General features: G+C 39.2%; 1 protein-coding gene across 2 annotated transcripts in view; it reads left to right on the forward strand.

Moving 5' to 3' along the window:
- The window catches only part of PLEK (pleckstrin), a 60582-nt gene that overhangs the window by 14466 nt on the left and 29581 nt on the right, over positions 1–16535 (forward strand). The gene's annotated exons all lie outside the window — the stretch shown is intronic.

Genomic DNA, 16535 nt, shown 5'->3' on the forward strand with positions numbered 1-16535 from the left:
GCCACTGAAGCTACTTGTTTAGGGCCTGACTCTGCTGCAGCTGGAATGGTTGGAAAACAGGTATTGGGTTGGGCATTAAGCCAGCTTAAGTGAGGAAGTGATCTAACACATATTAATTTTGAAGTGTTTTTGTGACTTTAGCAGTACATTCCTGTGCCAAGTATATCTACTGCCTATACTGAAGTGATGTGCTGAGAAAGGAAAATGCTAAAAGGATGGAAATTTGATGTCTCATATGCTGACCTCTGAAAAGTGGCCACAGAATTTTATCAGAATGTTGACTTCAGAGATGCATATTGTCGCGGTTGAGACGGACAAATGACATGGACCAGATTCTTTCAAGATGAAAGTCATAGATGCCATTTATTCCTACAAGTGCATTTTTATACAGTTCTACCAGTTTATGTGTCTTTTCGCTATTGGTTACAAGTTACAGCACTAACATCTCATTGGTTAACTTTTCTGTCATCCATATTATTCTTCTATCCCCTTCTCTCTCACGGGTACATCTCTCCTCTCTCCGGATACTCCTTTACTCCCATCCTTCTCAAGGGTAAATCTTAATATCTCAAGGCTGATCTCTACTCTCATATTTTCTGTCAAGGATTCCACAGACCCGCTGCAGTTTCCCACAACATATCTTTATTTTCAGTCTTATACTCTTTTTATCTGTACCTAGACAATTGCTTTCTGAGGTGCCTGATCTTTTTACTTCAGCTTTCTTTTTAACAGCGGGAAGGGTAGTAGTGACCATGTTTCCCTGAAAATAAGACAGGGTCTATATTAATTTTTGCTAAAAAAAAATGTGTTGGGGCTTATTTCCAGGGGATGTCTTATTTTTTCTTATTTTTTTAAATTTATTCTTAATCAAAAAAAATCAGAATTTATTCAAATATAGTCATGTCATCACATTCTGTCACATCTGTCCTGCTGCATTCTATTGCCAGTTAATTTTACTTTTTTACACGTGTAGCTGCCTGGACACTGTTTAAATTGACTTTTTAAAATGAACTGTAACTAGGACTTATTTTTGGAGTAGGACTTATATTTTAAGCATCCTCAAAAATCCTGAAAAATCATGGTAGGGCTTATTTTGGGGGAAACAGGGTAGCTATTTCTGTAGCCTATTTGTAAATAAATCGTAGAGAGATTCCTTTTCTGCTACTCCCTCTGTCTTTTAAAACATTGTAATAGAATGTGTTTTGTAACTACAAAACTTTACAGACTCAGCTTCTGAAACATTTATCCTAAAAACCTGAGGGCTTTTACTTTATATCTGGTATGTTAACTGCGTCTTCACTTTAAGCCTTTAAAATTACGGTGCCGTTTTATTTTCCAGTGAACTTTAGATCATCACTTCTCCATTCAAGGTCCTGATTCCATGGAGATTTGCACATTTAACTGTGGATGTTTCAAGCAGTACCACTGATTTATTGCTGTTCCTCTACTGTTACCTGATTTGAAGACAGGTACTGGGGCATCTACATTATTTCTGCAGTATTTGCAAAAAGCTAAATGATTTGCAGGTGTAACAAAGCACTACAGTTAATCACGCAAGCAAACTGCGGTGTGAAATGCGATCTCCCATAGCCATTTATAGTCTGAGTTTTTCAGAGCTGTAACTCTGCTGTTGGCTTCACTTCTGTGGCTGTTGTAGATTACGTTTGCAATCGAGTTGTTGCCAAACTTCCACTGGATGTTAAGGTCATGTTTACTACTGCGCAACCACATAATGAAGAGTTGCAGTAAAAGCAAAATAAACTTTAAGGCTCTTGACAAAGCAGCTCAGCATTGCTCTGTGGGAGCCTGATAGCAAGTGGACGCTGGGCAGAAGCTCAAACTGACTGTAGAATGAAGCAGAATGTTGTTGGCAGCAGTTAAATTTTACTGTTTCGTTATAGTTGATGTGTCCTTGACTGCAGCTCTAATAAAAACATCGTGTGCATGTTCTGAGCGCTATTTAAAAAAGAACATAGATGTAAGAAAACCGAAGTGTATGGCTCTCCATATGCGGTGTTAGTTCTGTGCAAGGTTTTTGTCTTGTTAACCAGATCGAGTGATCTGGTAGCCTCCTAGAAGAGTTGTGCACATTCAGTTTCTGGCACTGCTGATGAAAAGAAAGCTGTTACTGGAAAATTTGAGTTCTTGTTATTCTTTCAAGGAATGGATAGAAAGACTAAATATGGTCCTCCTGGATGAGGGTTAAGGTGTGCTGGCAGTGAGCTCCAATGGAGCTCACATTATGGGCAGAACTGTTCTGTATTACGCATTCACACACCCCTTTTTTGTTGGAAAATCTTGCAGATAGATGTATGTTGCTGGTGTGAAAGCCAGCAGCTATTTGATCTTCAGGAAAACAAACCCCAAGCCAAAACCCAAAAAACATGTTACAGCCAAGGGAAGGAGTGTTACTGCTGCTGACATTTTGAGAAGCCTTTTTTACTGAGCTTTAAGAACAAGGTGTATGCAGTGATGATCAGCTGCATTTGACAAGCGAAATTCTTGAATACATTAAGTTCCTTGTGTGAAAACAGGCCACAGAGGAGAGAGATTATTTATTTATCTTTATAGAAGGGAAGATAAATCTCATTTTTGTTAAACACCAAAAATCCATAAAGGACCAACACTTTATTGTCCCACTTGTATAAAAGGCTTCAGCTGGAGGGCTCAACTTTTTAAAGACTGGACAACCAAATATTGAATATTAGTGTGCAAGAATCAGAATTTTATTTCTGATACTATGGACTTTTTTTTTTTCCTTATTTCTCCCCAGTTTTCAGTTCCTGAAAAGTTGAGACAAGTAGTATTTTGGGGGATTATTTTGCTGACTTTCTGGTGTGTCACAAAAACATGTGCAAAAGTTCACAGTATGGTGTTAGGATTGGAAATATAATAGTTATGGCCAGACCCAGCAAGGTTTGTATACTTTCAAATCCCAATGAACCTGATGGGATCTGAAACCTTTTATCACAACTGGACTCAGCGCCTTTTTTCTACTGTCAATTACTTTTGCTGATCTATTTTTGTTCTACTATTATTTCCTATTATAAATATGATTAAAAGCAATTTGGAGTAATTCCAATACTTGTGTATCAGGGAGGATGTGCACTACCAAAAAGGGATCAATTTTAGTTCCTCTGCTTCAATATGATCAATATCTTTTAAATATCACTGAAGATGCTCATATGCTTTCTAAATATTTTTTCTTAAGTATCAGATATTTTTGTGGACAACTTTTAGTTACACTTCAACGTGGCTGTGTTTGCAAGCTCCTGCTCTTATTTCATTATTTGTGTTCAAAGTATGGAAGATAAAAACGCTTTTGTCTCCATTGATATTTCACAGATATTTCACATTACTCAGAAATGGCAGCGCATCACATAGAATGTTGGAAATGCTCTCTTTTACCAGGCAGGTCAAATAACTTAAATAAAACCATTCTGCATTGTAAAACCTCTGAAAGGTTTCAATGCGTTCTTTAAAGCTTCATGTATGTTGTAATGATATCCATTCAAGTGAGCTTACAAATCAATATATTGACTTTGCTCCTAAACTAGAGGTGTTATAGTTGCTGAGATCCAAGTTTCACACTCAAATATAATTAATAGTCTTGTTGTTATTTATTAATTATTAATTATATTAACAGAGATGTCCTGATAACTGTTCTGGTTTTCTATGCTCATGTTTTGTGCTTGCTTTGCCAGGCAGGAGTCGAATTGACTGTATTTGGGCTCTCCAGTCACATCCTCTTTTTCTTGAGTTAAAATTTGGACATGGCTCCTGTGCCAGATAGCACAAAAAAGAACCACATTGGGATAAAAAGTCTGGTACTCATTGATGTGCAGGGTTAAGTAGATATGTAACTTAGTAAGGGTCATACCCTACCCTTTTGTTTTTTCTAATTTGGAATAAGAGGCTTGAAGCCAAGAGAACTTTGAAGAGCCAAATGACTCTTTTAACCTTTCATCTTATTAGAAAGCAATATTGGAAAAAAAAAAAATCACTGTTTATCAGTCTTAAGTCTGTGAGCCATAATAATTTTACAGGCGTAATATATAGCGCACTAGGTAAGTAATCTATAATGTTGCTTAGTTACATACAATCTTAGTTATGAAATAGCTCTTTAGATCAAAACAGTTGTGGAAATTTTTCTGCAACAAAATTTCCAGCTACTAGATCGAATAAATTAAGCATCTCAAACTTTGAGTTAAATTTTTGTGTGCAAATATTTGATTTCTACTAAATATGCTTGAAAATGAAAAAGCTTTGGTAAGTTTTTAGTTGGCATGTGCTTTCCTAAACTTTAATATTAGGAAATGATTTAAATAACAAGGGACAATTGTTACCTTCTCAGAATTGTCCGTTATTTTTCTATTCTTACGACTTCTAATGTCCCTTTTTCTTTCAGGTGAAGTAAAGCAGATAGACACTTGGCAATTCTGAAATTCAAGCTGTATATCTAGTTATCGAGCTTTGGTTAAAATGTTCTGGATCAGTTTATATGGGTGACCATTGGAACTGGAGTGAAACTAAGTTCTTGTTTCCCAGACTTGAATTCTAATTACCTACCTGTATTCTGTCCTTTGCCTTTTTATCTTAAACTAAATTCTGCTCCAGTGTTTTGTGTTTCTCAGTTGCAGTTTCAAGTTGTAAGAGGATTTATGTTTTTCAGGATCTTTAAAAAGCCCACAATTTATTTTCAAATACAGGGAAAAAAATCATCTGCTTAAAGAAACAGAAAAAGAGTCATGGAATGAGTGTAAATATTGACATGTTGTCTTTGTAAGCTACCAGTCTTGCTAGGAAACTCGATGTCAAGTTCACTATAAGTCATTGTACTCAAAATAAGTCAAATGAGTGATGAAAATGTGATGTTCCTCGGTAAGGACTTTTACTTGACCTAAGGAAATGATCTTTGCTACATGCCAAAATGTATCACTGAGGATGCTTTTTTTATCTGCTCTCTATGTTCAAGCTGTATCAGTATTCACACTGAACTTCCAGGAGATTCTCTGGATGTTTCATTTTATGAAACATCAGCAACAGATGTAATTATGAAAAAGAAAAAGGTGGTGGGGGGGTGGCAACCGAGGCAGCTTTACACAGCTGTCCCTTTTCCCTCTGGGACTTATTAAGTATTATACAAACAAAACTCTCTGGGTGCCTTTTCTTGCATAGGGACTTAATCTTTTCTCCAGATATGCTCTCTGACCTGTTTTGTTTCATTATTGATATTCTTTTAGCAATTTACATTTGTCACATAGCATGATAGTTTTGCAGGGTTAACTGCCTGTGAACAGATGAAGTTTTGTTCTCAACAGTTACTGTGAGCATAGAGTGTGATCTGATGTGATCTGCAATTTGGATGGGTTTTGGCTTTTTTGTTTGTTTTTCTAAAATGTTAGATAAGGCTTTGATTAAAAAAAGAAATAAATTAACACCATTAAGTTATCACACCAGAGCTGGCTTTTCAGACTTAATGTTTAACCTTCTGTTTGGCTGACCATGACCTGCAGTTCAATCTATCTTTACTACTGTTGATTATGTGTAAGCCAAAACACAGCATGTGTGCTTATACCATAGCTGACTTTGAAGTGATGGCAAGTATTGAAGACAGGGAAGATGCATAATATTTATTTAAGACTTTAATAGGAGGAAAGAGTTTTGAGCAGCATGTGCTATTTTTTTATGTGGCTAGTCATAAATCAAGATTATATGACATTTGGAGCAGAAAATCATAGAATCACAGAATCGACTGGGTTGGAAAAGACCTCAGAGGTCATCAAGTCCAACCCTTGGTCCAACTTCAGTCCTTTTACTAGATCATGGCACTAAGTGCCATGTCCAATCTCAGTTTAAAAACCTCCAGGGACAGCGAGTCCAGCACCTCCCTGGGCAGCCGTTCCAATGCCTGACCACTCTCTCTGTAAAGAATTTCTTTCTAATATCAAGCCTAAATTTCCCCTGGCAGAGTTTAAGCCCATGCCCCTTTGTCCTATTGTTAAGTGCCTGAGAGAAGAGACCAATCCCCACCTGGCTATAACTTCCCTTCAGGTAGTTCTAGAGAGTGATGAGGTCACCTCTAAGCCTTCTCTTCTCCAGACTAAACAACCCCAGCTCCCTCAGCCTCTCCCCATAGGTCTTGTGTTCAAGTCCCTTCACCAGTCGTGTTGCTCTTCTCTGGACCCGCTCCAGCACTTCAATGTCTTTCCTGAACGGAGGGGCCCAGAACTGAACACAATACTCCAGGTGTGGCCTCACCAATGCAGAGTACAGGGGAAGGATCACTTCCCTTGTCCTGCTGACCACGCTATTTTTGATACAGGACAGGATACCGTTGGCCTTCTTGGCCACCTGGGCACACTGTTGGCTCATGTTGAGCTTCCTGTCAATTAGTACCCCCAGGTCCCTTTCTGCCAGATTGTGCCAGCCACTCTGTGCCCAGCCCGATGTATTTTGCCTAGTCCTTTCTACCCCATTTTGCTTCACAGAGCTTTGACCTGCAGTTAGATACGTGTGTGTAGGTCTGTATATATAGATCTGTATAAATAGCAGTTAGTTATTCATGGCAGAACTGTTTCTTGAAACTCCTACAAAGCTGGTAACCAGGTGAGAAGTGTGTCTCTAGTGCTGTGCACAAACCTTTCTGAGACACAGAAACTGATGTCTAAAAAACAGCCTTATTACCTATCACATGCAAAATATGTTTACCCTGATATTTTGAAATTACTACTGCAACATGCCTCAGAGGGCTCATTGTCCCCTTTGTGTGCGTGTTATTCCCACTGTTGACGATGGGAATTAGCTAAATGCATCAGGAGGGGGATATACCCATTGGACTAGAACTTAGGCAGCAGGGAATATGAAATTCTCTAGCTATTAGATGGTGAGAACAGCACGGCTTACGCATTGCTCCCACTTGGCTTGTCACTTCTGTGTTTTGTGATTTATTTTGTTTTAATTTTTGTATATTTTTCACCCCTAATAAAACAGTAGTGTAAGCAGCAGTTGAGAAGTGATCATAGCACAGTGTTACTGTGATAGAAATTGCAGCTCAGAGCTCCAGAACAAGCGGGGCACAGAATTTTGAATGATAGAAGTGAGCTGATTTTTCTAAAAGCAGCAGCCATCCGGGTTAATCCTAGTAAATGCTGAATGTCACTTGCTAGATTAATAAATGACTGTCCAGAAAGAAGACTGCTTTCATTTGTGTCCTTTAATATATATTTATATATATTTTCAAATCTGTATTTAGTTATTTCTTTCATCCTCTAGGCCAAATTTCTTCTCAAGATTCTTTGAATTACTGTGATTTATTATTCCTCTCCTAGTACTGTCTGGATAGCTGATACCTTTGGTCACATGAGTGAAGTTTGTGTATGTCAGATAAATCTGGACATAAACAGTGTGGAACTTGACATTATCAGGTTTTTCTGCTATATAAGTAATTTAAATAGAGGTGGAGGGATGGGGTGGGGAGGAGCAATAATGTGATATAACACAAGAGTCCAAGAATGGTTTAGCTTATAAATCATTGCCTTTCTGGGTGTTTTTTTCCTTAATTTTCTGAATCTTTGTTAATCCTGCGTGGAAGCTGTCAGGCCTGGGGACCTCCAGAACGGTTTAGAGCTCCTGCACGTTTCCAAAATGAGAACTGCGAAAGAGGTTTTAATCTTTGCAAGAGAAAAGCTCCCTCCTGTGGGAGAGAGGAACCTCTGCAGTGACGAGGAGCAACGTCAGGGCATAATACTGTGGTGTTAAATTAGCAGGAAAAAAGGGCACAGGCTCTGTAGGTGTTTGCAGATGCTGGAATTCAAGACCATGGTCCCTGGTATTATTTCTCAGAGCAAGGTCTTCAGATGTTGTATTGGAATTCTTTCTAAAGATGTATATCAGTTACGGCTGTTTGTGTGCAGGCAAAACTAGGTAGTTTAAATAACATAATGTGGCCACAGTGGAATCTTTAGTGTTAAAGGGGTCTAAAGCAGCTGATATTTATACAGATCTTGCTTTCAGTAGCTCTTTGCTGAAAAACCTCAGTAGTTGGGGCAGTACATAGAACTTACATTACTTCTTTTTTTAAAAATTGTTTTTATTTTTTCCTAAGTGTGATAATCTGTTTTGTATATCCTGAAGATCTGTACCTGCTTTTGGATCTTGCTGCAGTTGGGGGTCCTTGGTAGAAGGTTCTGCAGAGCTCAAAGCCTTGTCTGACTTGGAAAACACAGCTGCAGAGGATCCAGAAGGATGAATTTGTGATGGAGAAGATGCAACTAGAACTCATCTTTTTATCGAATTTCTACTAGAAACAGTATTTTTACCCTTGAGCTGAGTAGAGTTCATGCTTGTGATCTGAAGGTGGAAGGCTCCAGCTCATTAGCAAAACCCTGAGGCATTTATTTCCATAAATGCTGATGTTATTCCCTTGAGGATGAAGCACTTTAGAGGGGGTGGGGAGTGACAGATCATTTAGCGTCACAGTGAAGATTTAAATTTACCAAGTCAGATTCATTGCCATGTAGAGGACTGAGACAGCGCAGAGTGTGCTGAGCCACTGCGGGAAAAACGCTGAGTTTGGGTATTGGGATCCTGTTAACTGGCAAAATGCTAAATTACAATGTTGTTCAGAGCTAGCTAGGTTCTAGCTTGTGGCACACAGCAACACGGACATAACTTTGGTTACAGAAGCATGTGATTTGGCCCATTCTTTGTGCTATGTAACGGTGAAGTACGATTTAGTTGCGTCTTTAGAAATTTATGATGTATCTGCTCATTTAGATACAGTTTGGAGTTATCTTTGAAATGGGAAATAGCTACACAGCTACAAATTGGATGGGGAGGATTTTTCACAGGGTTTACAGATGCCTCCTGGGTTTTTGAAGTTCCTTCATGGTACATATTAATATTTCCTCTTAGTAGCACCATCTAGTGATTGCCTGGGGTATTTTTGATTGCTGCTTTTTCCTCTCTGGCAGATCTAGGCTGGTTTCTTAAGAAATCGAAGCTTGTGCTAAGCTCAGTTTGTCATGCTCTTCTTCCTCCTCTGCACCCCTTCTCCCCCCCAATACTAAATGTTTTTTGTGAAAGTCAAAAGAGAGGCTGAGGTCCTGTGCTGAGTTGTTTTGAGTTTTATGAAATTACATATCTGAACAGACTACAGTGCTTGAAATCAGTGTCCATAATGACAGAGAGGCTGCAATAGGAGTTTAAGCCTAATATTAGAACACCAGAGAATCCACGGGAGGTGGAAAGGAAATTAGTGTAAGTTCCATGATTCCTTCTGATATACTATGAAGAACAAAAGTAAAGTAAAATTTTGACTGTGCTTTTAGTATTCACATGGCAGTGATGCCCATGAAGCAACTGTGAGCTGGAAGAATGTTGCTTCAAATCCCTGAATCTTCAGCAGTTAATTTTCTTTTACTGGAGTGGTGGGAACTGAAATAATGCTGAAAATACAGGGGAGAAAACTGAGCAGAGCTGGGTATTTATTCTTTACTGTAATTAATGACTAATGCTTAATGCATTCTCACTTTAAACAAAGTCTTGTTTGAAAGCTTGTAGACCGTGGATGAAACAGAATGTTGCAGAGGGAAGTTCTGGTATTTTTACAGTGATTATTTAAAGTACCAGTTTGGGTTACAAGATACAGATTGCATTAAACCTTGTCCTCTTCCAGAAATTCTGCATTAAAGGGGCTATACAACAAGTAACTCATAACTGATCTGATGTAATATAGAGCCAGCCTACTTTTTCACAGCATCCTAAAGACCATTACCTTATTTAATCTTTCATTTCTATGTCGAGTAAACCAAACTTGAATTGTGGAATAGCAGGTGTTTGCATAACAGTTGTGATGAGCACATGAAAGAGAGATTTTTCTGGATTTGATACTTGAACTTACTATTAACTTAAGTTTTGGCCCCTTTTATTTGTAAATAGTTTTTAAAGTAGGACTAATGTTTAACACATTAAAATGCTTATTTTTGCATGTGCTTGCATGTGTGGACATACGTATGAGTATGTGAGGTCTTGTCTCCAGAAAGCTAGAACTGGATGTTTTACTGGATGTATTGCAAAAGTGAAAACTAGGTGGTTATTTAAGTAATTGCATTGTATCTCCACACAAATTATTGGCTTACATCAAGATTTGTAGCATGCAGAAATGAAGAACCTGAAAAATAAAATTAATACCATTTTTAGAACAAGTGAATGGGAACAGTGATAGTGAAATTTGTCTCTCAGTTTTGCTGGCCTACCTTACACTGTCTTTACAGAGAAAACTCATATTAACTCCACACGATTTGATGGAACTTTGTACCTGGAGTGCATTTGGCACCTTTTTAAGGTTTCTTAACCATCTTCCTCAAGGGCAGCAAAGTTCAGTGTAAGCGTTGTGTATTTGTAAATAAGGCAACCAGCACATTAATATATGACTGTTGCCTTGTTCTTATAGGCAAAATGTTGCAAGCATCTTGAACAGTGTTCAGTCTGCAATAGAACCGAAAGACACATGAAGGCATTTTGTTTTAAAGGTGTTAAACCTGTGGAGTGCAGTCACGTATTTTCCGCACAGAATGGGGATGACTGCGGTTGTATTTTCACACAGTGCTATTTCTTGCATTTGTTCAGCTTGCCTGTAGTGTAGTATTTAAGCAGAGAAGTATCTCTGAAGCCACAAGTAAAAATAATACAGTTAATTACCACCTTCTCCCCTCAAAAACAAACAAATAAAACCACCAACAACTTTAGTCTAAATATTCTATACATAGAGTTGGCCAGGGCTTGTTCTCTGCCATAAGTCTGAAATGTGGAAGTACCTTAGGTGAATCTGTTGGCATAGCAACTTAGACTGAGCAGGAGAGTGCCATCATAGTCACAAAATAGTGTATGTTGTGATGTTATTGCTTGCTGCTGCCATTTCTCTGCAGAAAAGGCCCTCTGGGGTTCTCTCGTGATGATTCAGTTCAAGCTTCTGAGAACATTTGGTCCCTGTAGCACGTACGCTGAAGCTGAATGTAGATGTTGCCGCTGATGTCACAGTCACTCCCATACAGCAGATGGCACCTGACCTTGCGATTACCATGCTGAGAATGGTCAGAAGGTCCATCTTACCTCCAACACAGTCATATGGTTCTTGTCTGTGCTGCCTTCATCATCATCAACTGGAAATGTATTATTCTCTCAGGATTGTTCAAAGGCTGCAGAAGTTACTGGATGGGATACCAGCCTGTTCCTGGCGATTTGGGATAAAGGGAGTGGGAATATCTGTTCTCTGGGGGAGGGAAACAAACAATAGCATATGAAACACTTGTATATGGCAGCATTGAGGCTCAGTTTTGTCCAAACGAGGACAAACAAAATATCAAAGCCTTACACTTGATCGATGCAGATGTGCTGTTATGAATTATTTTTTTAATATAAGATTTTGGGTATCAAAATTGATGGAAAAGCTGTCATTGTTTTTAAGCCTTGTCTCCAGTGGAGATCTGTGTGCCCATACCTGAGTGGTGCAGCTCACTGCAGTCAAAAGAACATAAACTCCAGTGATTGCAGTGGGAGAACTCACAAAAGCTTATGATTCTTCACTTGTGTGTATTTTATTATACAGAGAAGTTCAGCAAGTTTTAGAGCACAGTGGGGAAAAATCTATGTAGTTGTGTGAGTTCTCAAGCACTGTAGTGGCAGATTGAATCATGGAATAGAATCATTTTGGTTGGAGGACATCCTCAAAATCATCAAGTCCAACCATAATCCAACTCTAGCACTAAACCATGTCTGTAAGAACCTCATCTATATGCCTTTTAAGCACCTCCAGAACCTCCACCATTGGCCATCAGCATTTCTTTCTGTAGTCCAACTTAATTATTTTTTTTTGGTAGCTGGTAATTTTCTTCTCATTTCTAGTTGGGATACAGCTGAAATCCCTGTGAATTTATTCTGCAGGAAGAGGCAGAGAAGGTTATATATAATGTGTAAGGTCAGTCGTGGGATTATCCTTCCTGAGTGCACAGAACTAAGATGTGTCGACTAATAAGAGAAACAGTCAGCAACTTTGAGGCAGGGGCAGAGAAAGCAAGGCAGAGAGGACCGGTTTGGCACTTCTGGGTTAATTCAGCCTTTTCTTCCCGAGGCTGAAATCCAGGGCTCACAGGGATTTGAAGCCTTAAACACTGGTGTCAGGAAGAGGGGGAAAGGAAGCGATCCAGGGAATGCCGGTGAAAGCTGCCAAGCATGCAGCACGGAAGGCCCATGGGCAGGAGCACCTGTCTATCCTAGCCAAAAATCTGGATTAGCTGCACTAATGGGACTTTCCAGCCATCGCTTGGGAGCTTTGTAGAGCTAAGGGAAAACATGAGTGTTGTGAGACTCATTATACTGCTGCTTTGTGGTTCGGGGTTGATGCAGCTATTCAGGCAATGCTCAGTGTTTTGGATTGTGAAAGCCACAGCACTTGTTTCAGGTCTCACCAAGAGGTTTGCATTTACAGTGTGCCACGTCATTCTTTAATCAAAGCTTTACATGAAGACTGTAGAAGAATAGAACTGTTCAACATAGCACATGCATCAACATTTCACATAGGTGCTCTTAACCGAATGGAAACCAACCTCTGCTGGCACGTGAAAACCTTGTATTACAAACCTTACAGCTTCATTTTACAGAATCTCTGTTCATATCTTTTATAGGAAGAATGTAAGAAACAAGGTTTTCTGATAGTCTGTTACTCTGGAATCACTGAGGATCTCTCTGCATCTGCAAAACAATTGACACAGACTCAGCTGAAGCCAGTGAAACCTCCCAAACTTGAGTTAGGGCATGGAGACTTTAGCAGTATCACTTATTTTTAAGATACAGTCTGATGGGAGGAGATAACAAAACCTGTAGTAGCTGTGCTAAACATAAAACCTCTTGCAAACTCTAGTGATCTAATACAAGCCTCACGCAGGATGGCAGCTGTAGTAATCATGACTAATAACTTGCTCTTGGATCCTTTTACTCAGCAGTCTGAAATTGGTAACTGCTACCTAAATATAGTGAAAAAGTGACTCTGAAAGATTCTGTGTATTTGTTTCAGTCTTTATTATGAAAATGAAAGCTGGGCACTTCATGAGAAAAAGTTTGAAGTCTCTCCTATAAAAGCCCTCAGATATGAATGCTTTGCATTTTCAGCTGGGTTGACACATTGTCAGCATTTTTTGACGTTGTGATGGATAAAAATTAACATGTATTTAAGCTTGGTGTATTGTGTCCTGTTATCGGTTTTGCAGTTCTACCCCAAAATGGAAACACTAATTAGAAAAAAGGTGTGTAAAGAACAAACTTGGCTGGAAATTACATGCTGCTGATTGAATAATGCATCAGACTGTCACAGCAACAGTTTTGTAGTGACTCAAGCTTTATGAATATTTACCAGAGTTGTCCTGGATGGAAGAAATTCAAAACATTGCTTTCAGAGAACTGCTAAAGTCTTGGGTCTCCTTTACTGGGAGCAAATGTTTGCTGTGTTAACAAAGCACTTGTTGTGCAAGGGGAAGTTGATGGGACTGTTTTGCTTTACACACACACAGAGTATCAGTGCTGTAATCCGTGGTGGTGTGGGTACTCAACAAATACCTCATGAATAATCTTTTATTTAGGCAGAAATAATGCAAAGCTATCAAGCCACACTTCTCTCTGCTTGAATTACATCTAGGAGAGAAGCATACAGCAGCTGCTAATCACAGAATGCTAGAGATTGGAAGGGACCTCGAAAGATCATCTAGTCCAATCCCCCCGCCAGAGCAGGAACACCCAGATGAGGTTACACAGGAAGGTGTCCAGGTGGGTTTTGAATGTCTCCAGAGTAGGAGACTCCACAACCCCCCTGGGCAGCCTGTTCCAGTGTCTGTCACCCTCACTGAGAAGAAGTTTCTTCTCAAATTTAAATGGAACCTCCTGTGTTCCAGTTTACACCCATTACCCCTTGTCCTATCATTGGTTGTCACTGAGAAGAGCCTGGCTCCATCCTTGTGCCACTCACCTTTTATATATTTATAAACATGAATGAGGTCACCCCTCAGTCTCCTCCAAGCTCAAGAGCCCCACCTCCCTCAGCCTTTCCTCATAAGGGAGATGCTCCACTCCATCATCTTTGTTGCCCTGTGCTGGACCCTCTCCAGCAGTTCCCTGTCCTTCCTGAACTGAGGGGCCCAGAACTGGACACAATATTCCGGATGTGGTCTCACTAGGGCAGAGTAGAGGGGAAGGAGAACCTCTCTGGACCTACTAACCACCCCCCTTGTAATATACCCCAGGATGCCATTGGCCTTCCTGGCCACAAGGGCACAAATGCCATTTACACCTTCCCCACAATAAGCTGTTAACCTGTCCTCATCCTTTCTATCGCTGCTGCTGTCTGTGAAAGGGGAGCTGTGGTCCTGGGCAGCAACATTCGCTCAGGATATGGAGCCTGCAAGACACTGGCTGTTCTTCCTTATAAAAGCAACTCCCTCCATCTGCAGGCTCTTCCTTGATGACCCACTCAGCTGAATTTCAGCTGAATTGCTACAAGGCTTGCTAGGACCTGAGAAAACTGCTGCCCTATTTGACATGAATATGAGCATGAGTATTTACCTTGGGAAAGTTGTGCTTCCAGGTAGCTTAGAGTAATAGCCCTCCTGTGCCAGAAAAAGCCTGGATTTAATCATTGCAACATTTCTAAAATGCTGGAGAGCTGTGACACTGTGGGCCAAGGATATCATAGAAGCTGAACTCAAAGTGAAGGTCTGTCTTACACGTTTTAATTTTACCAGGACAGAAGTTTCTCTGTTAATTTATGTATCATACGTATTTTTTGCTGATGTGCTCTCAGTTCACATGTACAAACAAGATAAACCAAAGTATGCCGATTGTTGCAGAATAAAATTGCAGAGATATAACTGACTGACAGCTGTAAATCTGGTATCATTGAAGCCTGTTATCTGGAAACTTCTGCCAAAGTGCTGACAACACCACTTCTGTCTGCAGTCGAGATTTAATTTGAGTTTTTTCTGTTTATTTTTTTCACTTTGAAGAATTATTTCTGCAGTCTAGGAGAAGTCTATGAAAGAAGTTAATGCAGAAGATTGTTTCTAGGATTTCATCTTAGTTAAGTTTTCCTGTGTAACATGCAGCTGGCTAGCTCACCGTTCCTGTGGTGTGTTACATCAGTTTTACTGTCAGAAATCTGCAAGCAGTCAAGCTTTTTGATTAGTAATTCAATGGAGGAAAATATTTATTTGGTATTTTGCTTTTGTCCTAAATCTTTACTTTCCACACTATGTTAGTGCAACGAAACGCAGGTGAGTTTTATCAATGAGCTCTACTGAGTGTTTGTCACATCACCTGTCTGCATTCTGGCATGTTGGATCTGTATTTCCTTGAAACAGTAGCTTTGGGTAAAGAAGGTAAGATAGTTTGGTCTGGATTCTCAGAAAGTACTGTGTACCCTCTGCTGTCCAACTTTCTAAAACCACTGCCTATTTGATACATTACTTTCAACTCATTTAGATGGTCATACTAGAAAAGAAATTGTTTAAGTCCTTTATTACAAAGATCAAAATTCATAGTTACCATTTACATACACAATTTACAAATTATTCACAAAAGGAATAACAGATATGCAAGAACCAACAGCTTCAACCCAAGTTGGGGATAGGACAGTGTATATATTTCCCTGCTTTATTTACTGGAAGAAAAGATACGTTTATTTTTCATTCTCTGTATGTGTTAAACACTGATGTAGTGTTTATGTATTAATAGCACCTTTAGTCATAACCATGCAAATGCTTACATGTTTATCTTTATTTGAAAGAGTGCAATGCATGTTATAAGCCTGCACTGGGAGCTGTACTCTTCACACTGCTGAGTGTTTGTTGGTCAGAAATCCTGTTGATTTTGGTAAAATAAAGTGGTCAGGCTTGAAAAAGTTGATGTGTAGGATTTCACTGATTAGAGCAATGTCATTAAAACAAAAACGTAGATTACTGTCAGAACTCTAAGAACTCAACTAAGTATGGCTGCTATATCTTTCACAAATACTATATGAACTTTAGATAATAGCCATGTTGTTAGATGTCTTAGATGCCACAAGTGATTTATTGTGTTTCCTTTATTCAGGTTAGCATGTTTTATACTGTTTCCTAGAGCTATTTCAGAGACTGGAAAACTTAACAAAGAATCCTTTGAGAGATTGGTTAAATTAGCAAACTTTGCAGAATACCTTACAGCACTTAACAAAAGGGAAAACAAGTTTCCACATCCCTTGGTATGAAAGCACAATATCAACAGTTCAGTAGCTGCCATTTTGCTAAACCTACAAATATCCATAATTTGCACTTTTTGCTGTCCACTGGGATAACATGTTTGACAAAATGCTTGAAGGAGCACACCGATTTAGGAGAAGATGCAAATACAGAAATCACCAATGTGATGTTGTATCCAAATTCTAAGCAATAAAGCAAAACACTTCACAAAAGTTGATATGTCTAGTGGAACTGTTTAGTTGGCATAAGCCA

Source organism: Nesoenas mayeri, assembly GCF_963082525.1.
Source record: "Nesoenas mayeri genome assembly, chromosome: 3".
In the NCBI taxonomy this organism is placed as follows: Eukaryota; Metazoa; Chordata; class Aves; order Columbiformes; family Columbidae; genus Nesoenas; species Nesoenas mayeri.